The sequence below is a fragment of the Tympanuchus pallidicinctus genome, unplaced genomic scaffold (genome assembly GCF_026119805.1).
Source record: "Tympanuchus pallidicinctus isolate F22 unplaced genomic scaffold, pur_lepc_1.0 scaffold1, whole genome shotgun sequence".
Taxonomy (NCBI): domain Eukaryota; kingdom Metazoa; phylum Chordata; class Aves; order Galliformes; family Phasianidae; genus Tympanuchus; species Tympanuchus pallidicinctus.
Window position 1 is genome coordinate 23550138 of NW_026294618.1, and position 14312 is coordinate 23564449.

Below are 14312 nucleotides of genomic sequence, written 5' to 3' on the forward strand. Positions count from 1 at the left end.
AAACAATGTTGTGTTCACAGCACACTGCTGTTCTCACACTAAACCAGGCAAACAAGATGATGCTTAAAAGTACAAATATAGAATCAAATAATAGTTTTGGTTAGGAAGGGATTTCAAAGATCACCTATTTCCAACCCTGGCAATGGGCAGGACACCTCCCACTAGATCAGGCTGCCCAAAACCGCATCCAGTGCCTCACCACTGTCACAGTGAACAATTTATTCCTTATATCTAAACTAAATCCACCTTTTCTCAGTTTGTCCTGTCACTACAAACCTTGATGAGGTGTTTCTCTCCAGCTTTCTTGTAGGCCCCTTGCAGGTAATGGAAGGCTGTGATAATATATCCTTGGTGCCTTCTCTTCTCCAGGCTGAACAATCCCAACTCTCTCAGCCTGCAGAGAGAAATGCTTCAGACTTCTGATTATCTTTGTGGCTCTCCCCTGGACACACTCCAACACTCCATTTTTTAATTTCTTTTTTTTTTTAATACTGGGTTCCCCAGACCTGGACGCAGGGTCTCTTAAGGATGGAGGAGATATGGAGAATCATCTCCCTCACTTGCTGGCCATGCTTCTTTTAATGATACATTTTTATACACACAGTGATATGCACTGATATGCAACTTCAATAATCTCCCCTAAGAAGAAACGAAGAGAGAAGAAAACAGACTGCAGGTTCGATACTACATCTGCTTTTCTACCTAGCTTAAGCAAAGAACTCTGATACCTTCACAGACAAACCATTCCACATTAGAAGCTATTAGAGTACAGTTAAAAAGCCATCTTATAAGTTTTTAAATTTAGATTTTAGCTAACTTTAATGATTTAAATCAAGCAGTTTGTGAGAGACTGCATTTCCTATCATTGGATAAGTCTTTATACACAGAATGATTAAAATATCAACCTATTCTTCCCACAACACTGCACTCAGCAGTGCAAATAGCATGCCCCATTCTTCATAGAATCACCAAGGTTAGAACAGACCTCTGAGATCACTCAGTCCAATCATCCACCTACCACCAATACTCCAGCTTTAGACATGCTTTTAAAAACATTCCACTGCAGATGATTTTTTACAAATCAGTCACACATTACAAAACATACAAAACACTTGTAGCATATTTTCTGCAGAGTCCATGCCACCAAAGCAAGTTCCAACAGAAAGAGTAAAAAACAACATGGTCCATTTGCTAGGACCCACAACAAGTTGTTTCCAAAAGCATATCAGTGCTTTTGGAAAGGCCTGAACAAATTACAGGTCATGTTCTCTTGTACTATCAAGTGTATCATTTCAGAGAGAACCCACAAGTTAAGAAAGCAGGTGTTTTTTTTCTATGGATTCTAATATACGGGTTTCCAAAAAAAAGTGAAAGGAACACAATGTTATTATGCATGCCAGAAATTTGACATTTCTAAAGATGCCAGATGTATTTTCAGACATATTCCTGAGGTTTGTTTTTTTTTCAAGTTTGGAAGGACTTGCTATTTTTTGTTAAATGTCAGACTGGTGCATGTAAAAAAAGGAAAAAAAAAAAAACATAAAATGCTGAATGTATATTATATGGAGAATGCTAATATACTTTGTGTTCTCACTGCTCTGCAAGAACACAAACTCTCACAGTCCTTCAGAGCAAACAACTTTTGCAGGTTGATTCTGGCTCTTAAAACTGAGGATTATAACAGCTGGACAAAAGCACTGAGCGTGTAGTCTCAGCAATTACATCGTGGAGACTTGTGGAGATAAATTCATCTGTCAAATGCCGGTTCCAATTTGTATTTCCTACAATAAGCAGAAAATTATGGTTTGAATGCATTACTAGCAAGTAGTTACAAGAGGAGGTGCTGCTAGTGTCTTTCATGGTACAAAACAAAGCTTCCAGATTGAGAGTTCAATGCTGCTTTGACGTCATCCAATGCTAACAAAAAAAATTACTTGTTTTGTATTGCTCTCCAACCATGTTGGTATTGGAAAATCTATTATTATTATTATCTATTATCTTTTAAATTGTTGGATTCATAAACTGTTACAACTATAGTAATCGAGCAGCATCAACAAGCATTAAACAAATACAAAGTAGAATAAAGAAGCAAAAAGAGAAAGTTCTATACCCATCTTATCCAAGAGATAGCAATAAATAATTTGTTACACAAACAGAGATCAAAATACATCCAGGGAAAGAATTTCTAAACATACTCTATGGTATATGAAATTCAATTCATAGACAAAGTTTGAGCGGTCTTAACATGAATTAAAAAGACAATTTAAAATATATTAAAACTATTTCTACAGTACAGTGCTCTAATATTCTCACGATATTAGGAGGCTACTATTAATAGGCATTCAAACACCCTGCAGAACACAACCTCCTAATTGTGAAAGGCATTGTGAAATCAGGCACAGCCTTCACCTGTCCAGCCATGTCACAGAGCATCACTGACTGTGTACGAGAGAAACACTTATACAGTTCTGCAAAGAACTATATAAACAGGAAAATCATAAAGAAGCTACTAAGTGTGCTACTATTACTACTGTTTGAAGCAGTATGAGCAGTGCATCCATGTGTTTTACTTTTGCAAGCTTGTTCCTAATACAGCAGCCTCCACCCTATGTTTGCCATTACCCTTAATGGAATAAATCACACTTAGTCTAGCTTTCATCTCTGTCTAGTAAGAAGCATTATCTCTACCGTACATAGACACAATTTATTTTGGCCCAGTGTAAACAGCAAATGCTTACTGAGTGACACGGCTTGCTTTAAGAGGCCTAACACCTAAAATTAATCAGACTTCTCTGGTGTGGGTGAGTTTTGGTTATGCACCTGAGGGCCACTTCGGAAACTGAAAACACTGAACCCTACACTTACAGCTCTCTACAGTGCTGGTAAAGAAAAGGTCTTGAAACACACAATACCACACATAATTACACCAACTCTCGCCATTCTCCTCTTCCATGTCACCTCTGATCAGAAGCTCACCATTAAAACATTTACCAGTAACAAGATAAACTGTTTCAGATTGAGGAAGGGAACTAAACTCAGGTCTTCTCTATCTTGACTAATACTCTAACCACATGACATTAAAAAAAAAAAACAAAAACCTTACTATCCCTGGATATTGTTCCAAAAACATAAAAGCATGTCCTAAAAATTCCTGCTAGAGCAAGATCCACAGGCGAGACGGAAGAATTTCTGCCTTGTAAATCTTTCTAGGAATCAGACATCTGATATGTACCTACCATGCTATGCACTCTAGCACAGTCTAGGCATGCCTACCATCAGACATGTAGGTGTGCAGGAATTTTTACTGACATAACTAAATTGATTATGATTACGCTTAACTCTGCAGTTGAGTAGAAGCAAGAATCTCTCTGGCATTTAAATGGTGGGCTTTGGTTGTAGTTACACACCTCAGTCCTTAGGTCTTCAGGAAATTATAGAATCAAGACTTAGTTTTATACCTGAGGGCAACATATTTAAAGTAAACCATAACATACCAGTGATGCAGAATGCAGACGTTCTGCAGTAAATTCTGTACATCAAAACAGAAGCTAAATTTAACTTGGGTTAAATATCATACATCATTGGGATTGCCCTAACCCACCTGGCCTTGTTGAACTGCCTGAGCTTGTGGGCCTACACAGGCCCACAACCATGGCCTGTCAGGGTCCCTCTAGATAGCACCCTTCCTTCCAGTGGGTCAGCTGCTCCACACAGCCTGGTGTCACCTAGGCAAAAATAACCATAAAACAGGATTTTTGAAATTCTGATTTTTGAGCAAGATTTCTTTGTATCCAGATGCCTTTGAGAAAACTTTTTCAAAAGACATCCTATAAATACTTCTGGAGGAATAGAAGACATATGTTACTACAGTTCTAACAATCCTATCAAACGGAGCAGGGAACAAATCCAGAAGTACACGAGGTCACGTCTAAAGGAGAAGAGAGAATCACATCTCTGCAAAGTACCCAAACTTCCATTAGTAAAAGTTTTGGGAATGGACAGCTCCCACAGCAGCCTTATTGAAGCCTTCCTGCTACTACCAGGTAGCGTAAAAGGACGAACTACTCATTAACAACAGAGATTATTTAGCATAAATTACCCAGGCACATGCAAAAAATGAAATTTTCCTTGGCTAGATATACTACTTTTGAGAGTAGATCTCTTATTTAAATCCAGTTCCGAAAATAGCAGAAGAGATCAAATAAATGGAATTCCTTTACTCTTTAGGAAATCAAAATTAAGCTTTTTTTCTTGGTACTGCTTGGCTTCCTCAAAGACAACTATGTGCTTCTGAAAATTAGGTACAGCTGTCCTCTCTTTTGAGCTTCTTAATGAAATCCTCTGCATCCTAGCTTCCCTCTCCTTTTTGGCAAAATTTGTCAATGTTCATTTCAGCTGAGTCAGAAGCACACCATAGCCATGTGGGCCTCTCTGCCCAGCAAATGGACTTAATCACAGGGGCATACAATTACATTCCTTTCTCTTCATTGCAAATTCATCAGGGAATAACAAACATAAAACTCTATTGTCTAGGACCTTAAAAAAAAAAAATAAAATCCATGTCCTATTCAGCAAATCCGCCTCTCCCACCCCCTCATTCTTCCCCACAGAAGCAAAAAAAAATCCTTTATTATTTTATCTTCCATTACATTTCAGAAGTGCATTTTTGAGTTTAATTATCTGCCAGCATTTCAATACATCTTATCATCAGTGATTTCTCCATGATTTGTGCAATTCTACCTGGAAGATTCTCAATTTTACTTTTCAGGGATATGAAGAATCTTCTTCAACTCTCCAACTGCCATTACTTCCCCATTCTTCTTTTTCTGTCAACTTCCAGCCAGAGTTCTTCAAAATGCCCTTTTGTATATTTTGTTGGTTTGCTTAGAGATGCCACTTAATCCCAGCTTTCTCTGCATGTGACAGAGTTTCCAAAGTACAAAAAGGACTCCTTTTTAGAAGGTGAAAGTTTTTACTTCCTTTCAGTAGGAAACATATAACACCGTTTAATTTTTGTATTTCCACCTAAAGTTTCCTTTGTTTTAAGTTGCTATGAAATGAGGGACCCTTTATTTAGCTCCAGCTTTCTTGGCTGTACTTTTCCACAGAGTTCTATCTCATAAGATAAACATTGTGGTGTATCTCAAAATTTCCCTCAATTTTGCCTGCACTGGTCTCCTCTCTCCAAATGGAAGCCTTTAAAACAGAATTTGGTAACTTTGCAGAAACTGTTCCACTTGGTAAGGAGTTCTGTTTTCCAAAAATACTGACATTCACTTTGGTTCTGTTTATATTCTATCAAAAGTGATCTGTTTTATCTTGTAATCACATGCTATCAAGGCTAAGATTTTAAGAACTGGAGACTCCTGTGTCCATCTCCCATAAACAACTAATGCTCCAATTAAATGGAAGAGCAGTAGGACAACATTCCCCTGGGTTTTTTACTTGGACACAAATTCTAATCTCAGAGAGCAACTTCCCACAGAGTGATTTTTTTGCTTTGCAAAACTTTCTGCAGCTGAGAAAGGAATGAGTCCATGACCCTAACAATGCAGCAGTGGTCCACACTCATTTCTTCCAACTTCAAGTCGTATTTTGCAGAAAATCACCCACCCTTTAAATTATTGCACAGATGTGCCTTCTTCCTCTTCACCACACTGACACTGTAGTTACACTTACAGTGTTTATTTTCTCCTCTCTTGCCTTTTTTTTTTTTTTTTTTTTTTTTTTAAAAGCTGGGAATCTGATTCTGTCTACTTGCAACGAGGAGAGAGGAAATGGAAGAAAACCAGGGTCAAATCCCAAGTGCAAGAGGTAGGAACATGCTGAACTGGTCAAAAAAAGCTGCAATTAAAGGATGAGCTGTTCATTTTAACACGTGTAGATTGCTGCCTAGTAGAGTCTATCTATGCCAGAGCTCCAAAGAGAGCCACCTACGTGGTTAAAAGACTAAGAAAACAGAAATTATTACACTTGCAGACACTAAAAGCAACATGTACTTTTCTATAATATGAACATTGTAAGTTAAAGATATCAGGAAAAGACTTAATGAACCACGATGTATATCTTCCTTCTGATGTACAGGTAACACTCATAGCCCGAAAGGCTCATCATGGCATTGCACTGTCCATCTCTCACAGTTCCCCAGCTAGTTTGGTAAAAGTTCACAGTTTAGTGTCCTTTAGTGAAACAAGGGTTACGCCATAAGATTTTACACCGAGCTCAATGATCTGGTATTTTAATATATCCTACTACTTTTACTTATACATAACATTATCTTAACCTCTCCACATAAGATACCCCAGGCTGCTGTGGACTTAGGGAACTAATATCATTAAGCAGTAAGAACTGCAGTTACTGTGATGAACATAAGCACAAGCTATTCTTGGTAACAAAGAGATGGCAAGTCTCTGTCAAAGGCTGAACCTACAGGTACTGCTACTATTACAGCAACTGCAGCATGCTTCTCTTAGATGTCTTTAAATTACCTTAAGTGGGCTCAACAAATACAAAATAAAAATGCTGCAACTGTTTTGACTAAAAATAAAACTTTTGGAAATCATTAACTCCACTTAATGAAGAAAGTACAGTCTGTTATAAAATAATGTGGAAAATACAAGCTGGCATGCTTTAAAAATTATTGGCTTACTCTCACACTGGAGCTCGGGTGTTGTTTTTTTGTGGGTTTTTTTTTTTTGTTTTTTTTTTTTTTGTTTTTTCCAGTTTTATGTTGATGTAGGATATAAATGAGCTCAGGCAAGTTAAAACATGCTCCATCATCACCATGTGTCCAAAGATTTACACAAGAGAAAGGGGGAAAAAATAAAGACAACGTGAATAACGCAACTCACTACTGTAAATTTGATCAATAGGACTAAACACTGAAAAGGTTGAGGTTTGGTTATTTTACATACTTTCTAAAATATACAAAAATGTTCTGAGGTAACCCAATTTCAGTGTTAATGTACACCCCAACCACAGTAGTTGGAACACTATACCAGCAACTCAGTGACTCCCTTTCAAAGACAGCTTGCGTAAATATACATTTCTAGTGTGTTCACAGATTAAATCTTCTTTAAAATCCTGTAAGTTTTGTTACAGCAGCAAATATGCAGCATGTTGCAAGTGTTTCAGCCATCAGTGATCCATGCTTAGACAGACATTCAGAGCCATCTTAGAAAATCATAACTCCTTAGTGAAAACATATAAAAACCCAACAGTCACTGTTTTGTTCAGAATCTTTCATAGCTTTGGACAAACCTGCACATGCATTAGCAAGTAGTCCACTACAGTTGGCACATTTTATCTATTCCATGCAGACCTACAAAAGCAATGATAAGTACCCAGAACATGAGACAGTGCAGGAGAAAACAATGAGACAGGCTGGTCTGGATGAAAAATGTGAGCAAATGAGAGATTCTACTCTCAAAAAACTCCCCCAAACCCTCCTAAAAATCCTCTGAGCCTCCTCACACCTGTTACCATGCCAGTTCCCAGAAGACTCTTCCTCCCCAGGCCCACATCCAAAGCCACATGGCTCTTCCAGCTGCCTTTCAACCCCTCCTGCTCCAAATAGTGTCAGGCTTTCCCAGCCTCTACTTCTCTTCCCTCTACAATCTCCAGAACACATTCATCTTGCCCCACCATTATTTATTTCTGTTGATGCTGCTGAGAAACGTGCAACTTCTCTTTGTTATTAGTACAGTGCCTCGTGCCTCAAGCCAGAGCTTCAGACCAAGCTACTGGAACTAATCATGGGAGGGAGAAAATCTTGAAATATAAAAGTCTAAATTATGAACAGGCCTTAAAATACTAATATACAAGGAGGAAATTTGGATTTCCTATGTGCTAATGCAACATTCTTTAAAGGCTTACTTTGAACTGACAGAAAACTAAAGAAGAAATGGAAATCTCTCACTGGCATGAAAGATGGCTTAATTTTTCATCTCACCAAGTGCAAACAAACTTCCCTGCCATTTTTGCATGTTCTTTGCTAGAAAGAATGCATCTCATTTCAGGACCTATATGTTTCACTTAGAGCAGCTATTAACTTCTCACTATTTAAACCCCGTTTTATTACAGCATAAAGCACACTGATAAAAAGACCAATTACTCAATCCAACATTGAAACAACATAAATCACATAAAATTCCAAAAGGTTGACATGTATTTACTTTGTACTTCTATTTTCATTCACAGTATTATTCAGTGTGATCAACACTGCTCATCTCCCTGGTTTCTATCTGCTGTTAATCACTGCTAGCATGCCTGACATCTCCCCTGGAAAGCTAAATCAATCAGCACTGCCATAAAACAATGTCTGTGCAGATTATGGGCAATACAGAATTAAGTTTCTTTTATAAATTTCACAGTACCCCAGTACCATGGAAACTAGAGAGAAGAAAAAAGCTCTTTAAGTCATTTTGTCTACGTCAGCACTGGTTTTCTCCTGCTGCTTTTTTTCATGGTCATTCCATTTTTAAATGAAGCAACATAGAGTAGGGCTCAGCCTATTTTCCCACTTATGGGCAGGGAAGAAACGTCAAGGCTCGATTTGTTTATTTTAATTTAACAAAGCAGTATGTATGGTCACAGTGTATCAACCTCCGTAATTTTCTGTTTGTCCTTAAATTTCACTGGTGAGTGGCAGAGTTGGCCACTAAAAGGCTACAATACGTTGCTCAAGGAGATGCACTGGGTCCTCCCCAGAAGGGGATACGCAGGGAACATCACATTCCACAAGCCACCAAGCCAGGGCGTTGCTGAACCACAGCTTAATATTGCATAAAACATTTATAGGGGTTTTTGTTTAACGGGCAAAGATAAGTGCTCAAGCTTTCTCCTTGCAGTTATCATACTAGGACATATTGTAACATTGCCTCCCAGTCCCAAAGTCCTCATCTTTGGATACAGTGCTAATGGGTAGATATCAATACATTTCCAACACAAAAATTGGATCAGCAAAGCTTTGAAATTTTTTCACTGACCTCATGGCACTCACAAACTTAACACCTAGGGCTCCATGCCAGTCATGGGGCTCACAGCCCATGCTCCAAGCAAGGCACACCAGGGCTGGTCTCCAACTCCTCACAGCACTGCCCTGCTGGGCCCAGCTGCAGGCCCATGGCTTGGCCTCAATGTAGTGCCCAGCGGGTAGGGCTGGGGCTGTCCTCATTTGCCGTACTCCTGGTGGGGCAGTGGGATGGGCCCTGATGCCCCCCTGTGAGCCCCCTCTCTGCTCCTGGCCCTGATGTGTGCTTTGAGACGATTCAGAGGAAATCAGACAGTGCATTTTGTAAGCTGTATTTTTACCTCCTTGAGCACCCTGATCCAACTCTACCCAGCAATGGCTGCTCCCTCAGCACAGATACGATGGAAAGCAAACAGAACAGCAGAACAGGAAACAGCAGCAAACCCTTCATAAATAATTGGTCTTCAATGGGATTACCAGATTCAGCTCTGGTTATGCCAGCTCATAGAAGATAAAAAAGCAGAAACAAAGACATCTTGATAATACAGATGACTAAGAGTATAAAAAAAGATCTGTTTTATAAAGAGACACTGAAAAAATTAGATCTGTTTTATTCAATATATCTTAAAAGCAATCAGAGCAAAACAACAGGATAGAAAGTAACGAAAAACTCTGAAAGAAAAGGTAGGTCTTATGCACACCCCTTCTTTTATAAAATGGAGATATTAAAAAAAACTGGTTTTCCTTTTTCATTTCAGAGGCCAACATGGGAAGCAAATAACTTAGCAGAATTTTAGCAGTAACTAAAATGTAAGCAGGTAATAACACAAAGAGTATCATCATGAAAGCATAAAACTTAGCAAAAGGGGGGGAAAAAAGTAACATAATGGAGGTAAGGGAAGAAAAACACCAAGAGAAGGTCCATTTCAGCTAGCTGTTTCTGTAATTAGTTGGGCTGATAACTGGACTGGGCAAAAAAATCCAGTAGGACAAACTACACTTTCCAGCTACGTATGCAAACTGAATTATAATACAAGTAATTTCCAAGATTATGATCATAGCCTAGTATGAGGCAAAATAGACCAAAGCGCAGTTTTACCTTATAGACTTGCCAGAAACATATTTGTGTTACCAACAACCTGAAAGGAGCAATGTGATACAATTTATAGAATTGTATTCTGGAATTGAACTCAAATTTCCTAACATTCGCCAATAAACCAATCTAGCGTTGTGATGGTGCCAGACCAAGACATTCTTTAACAATCATCCAGCGTGGGTCTTAGACCTCAGCTGTAAGTGCGGTTTGAGTAGAAGGAAAAAGGATCATAAAATCTAGTGTAATAATTAGGCATATAGGTAAAATATAGTAAGTGGATTATTGAGCAATTTGCTTGCAAAGCTGCCACTTAGAACTGCCACCAGGAGCGCCAGTTCACAGGCTGACCTGGCAGCCTCACACAACCTAGACTGCTGTAAGGGATCTGACGAGATGTTCTGTACTATCATAGAGTCATTAAGGTTCAAATGACCACTAAGATCATCTAGTCCAACCGTTAACCCATGACTGTGGTCCCTCCAGACCATGTCCTTCAGTGCCACATCTACACCCTTCTTGAAAACCACCGGAGACAGTGACTCCACCACCTCCCTGGACAGCCTGTTCCAGTGCCTTTCCTAACATCCAACCCTTGAAATGGTCACTCTTGCTTTCAGTACTTCTGATAAATACACTGTTAGATAGGTTAGATGTGATCTTAAAATCTCCGGTGGAGGAAGTTCCATACCCTAACTGGACAATCCAATGCTCAATTACCTGTGCAATTAGAGAGGACTTCCCCTGCCATTTAACCTAATCTCTCTTGCTATAGTTCAGCATGCTGGTTCTTGTTGCACCTCCAGTTGATGTTAAGAACAGTTCACTTCTCTCCACTCTCCAGCAACCAATTACATATCTGAAGATTGTTATCATGTCTTTCATCACTCTTTGTTTCCCTGCACCATAAAAATGCAGTTCTTTCACTTCTTTCTCACAGGTTACGTTTTCTAGATCTTGGATCACCTTTATTACTCTTTTCCTGGCTAACTGGCTGCTGGAACCATGGTGTCCAGAATCACATACAGTACTGATACCAGACACAGGCACTGAAGTTGTAAGTACCACAAGGTGACATTATACACCTAGAACAATCCACTTAAGCATCCCAGGATAACATTTGTCTTTATTTTTCTTTAAATACAAACAAATATACAGCTCTGATCAGCAAAACTGACTGAGTTGAACCTCCACTTTGCCAGTCTACTTCAACTTCTACTTGGACATCATGTTTTGCACATATCTGCAATATGCTGTATCCCAACAGACTCTTCACAGTTGAAAGCTACATTTCTTAATGAAAACACAATTTTCAAGGCACTTCAAATAAACAGAACATACTCATTCTTTAGTTCACTACTATGTATTATAAACCTGAAACGTTCCCTCAGGTGCCTGAGAGCTGGAAGCCTTTCCAAATCAACCGAGGACTGGCTTCCCAGCCTGTGAAATCCTGGAACCAGAGACCAGATCCTTCCAGCACAGTGAGTACCAGTACATCTCAGCATTAGGCAATGGAATGACAGCCATCTCAAGTGGCCTCCCAAGCAGACTTTCCCTTCCAGGTACAGAAAAGGGTATAACTGCAGTTACTGCAATCTCTTCTATTCTGCTCTTTGCTGTAACGTCTGAATTCCCATGCCACAAACTAGCTTAAGCACAGATACATAATGCCAAGAATTCATTTCACTCGTGTGTCTGAGAAATGTGGATTTCTATATCGCACAGGATATGATATAAATTCATCGCATGCCAACAAAACAAGCATTTCAAGTCAGCAATCTACCCGCCGCACTGCAACTGTATTGCAGAAAGTAGAAAACCAACAAAAGAACCAACACATCTGTGATACACTGGGCTCACAGCTCCCTGTTAAAAAGAAGGCACAAACATCATTATCTCGGACACACGGCTTTCCGGCTCCCACCGTCCCCATCCCCGGGCTGCGGAGCCGCCCCAAGGCTGCACCTGCCGCCCGGACGGCGCTGCCCCGCTCCCGTCCCCGCGCCGTCCCTCCCGTCACCCCCAAACTCCAGCACGGCCGCTTGCTCGGAGAGCCCCGCGGGTGCAGCGGGTCCAGGCTCGCCTCTCCCTCCCGAAAGGACCCGCCCCGCTGACCCGCAGCCCCGCACGCCCCCGGCCGGCCGCGCTCCCCCACCTGCGGCGGGTCCACTCGCTGCAACGCCGCTCTGCCCCGCGCCGGTTCGGCGGCAACACGGGCCCCGCGCCGCCGGCCCGCCCGCCCCGCCCGCAGCACCGCCTTCCGCCCGCCCCCCGCAGCTGCGGCCGCGCGGCTGGGGATGGTGCGTGGGACTCGCGGGGCGTTCGGGGGCACGGCGCCAGGTAACGCCGCGATGGCGTCGTTCGTTGCAGATACTTGACCTGAGAAGTTGGCTGCACGGCCACACAGCTCACCGCTCCTGTTGCACACGTGCTTTCAGGCTTTCTGCGGGGAAGCAGTCTCACAGATCTCGAGGGATCACCACGCTGCCGGTTTCTCACAGCCTGTGGTACGCTACCCGTAACAGAGCTCAGATGAGAAACTTTCTGCTCTTTCAAGACTGTTGGTGCATGTTACTTACACACCTTCCCCCTTGCCACTTGGATCACTCACAGAGTCGCAGAGTGGCAGAGCGTGGCAGGCGCCACAGGGCCATCTAATCCAACCGTACCTCAGTATCTCAAAGCAGGATGTCCAGCACCGTGTCCAGGTGGCTTCTGAAGATCTCCAAGGAGAGGATTCCACAGCCACTGGGCATCCTGTGCCAGTGCACCATCATTACAGAAGGCCTTCCTGCTGTTCAGACACAACCTCCTGTGTTCCATTTCATGCTCATCCCCACCAGGTGTTTCAGGCCCACGCCTGTATGTGTATGTTCATATAGTTCAGCCAGGAGACAAATCTATGTTCAAATGTAACCTCGGGTGTTCTCTCACATGTAGCTTCTGATGAGTGCCGAACAGCAGCAGATTTTTTGTGAATTAGTGAGACACTGAGCGTCCATGTTATACACTCATACATAGAGACAGGTTCAGACAAACATCTCTACATTTGATAGAGCTATCACCTTCCTGTTAAGTGCAAACAGAAATGAAATGTGTGTGTGTATATATATATATATATATATGTATATCAACACTGCTGATGTTTGTCTATCCAAACACAACAAAGAAGCAAAAGATAGTTTTTGTTCTAAACCTTATCCCAGGAAAACACTATTTAGGCACATGTGAAAGGCATTTCCTTGACAGCAGTTCCTTGCTTCACATTCTCACTGAGAATTCAGAAAACTGATTGGCTCACCAATAAAGCAACGTACATAGGTCTTTCCAAAAGCAATGCCTCCTGTTTATGCCTGTGGAAACTTCAACAAAGAGCACAATAACACTATTTGAGAGAGCAAATTCTCAGCTACTAAATACTATTTCTCAGCATAGTCAACGCCATTAGGTATGCATTTTCAGCAGCAATGAACAAAGCCTGCATGCTACACTCATAAAAATCTGCACCAATGGAGGAGAGCCACTGTTGCAGTTGCCACTGCTGAAACGCACCACCCGCTGCCTCACTGTGCTCACAGCCACTGTTTGGTCTGCATAAATGTTCAGCATGCAGAAGTGAATGTCAATGGGTGCCACTTTTTCGACGTGGAGGAATTCCATTCCACACCTTTGTGGACAAGGCAGACAATACAGATTGCTTCTTTGATGCCAGCTGTCGCATGCCAACAAAATGTAGCAGAATATTGGCAAAAAGGTTCAACCTCTTCTGCCAGACCGCCAACATCCGCTTCTCATGTTATGGGTTAATGTAATAAAATGAGAGGAATGACTTTCAGAGCAGCCCTTGTGTGTCAATTTGTGAAGACGTGGTTTGATTGCTGTCTCTGAACTTATTTGTACATATATGTATATATATATATATACTCACATGATGAAACACATGGATTTTGTGTATATATTTTTTCTTACTTTGAATAAGAGCCTTTGGAAGACAGATTTTAAAAGGTTTCTGCATGTGAACTGTTATGGAGTAGACAATATCTATTTTAATTTAAAAAAAAGTTCAGAAAGGAAAGAAAACTAACAAGTATTCCATGGATAGAGAACTTAATAGCAAACATCAGCTCTCAGAGGATTTTAATCTAACTGAATCTATATTTTTCAATATGTAGTGCCTCTGGGCCATTGTTCATAGGAAGAGGACATTTCTAGTTACACGAGGAACGTTTTCCACTGGCTCTCAAT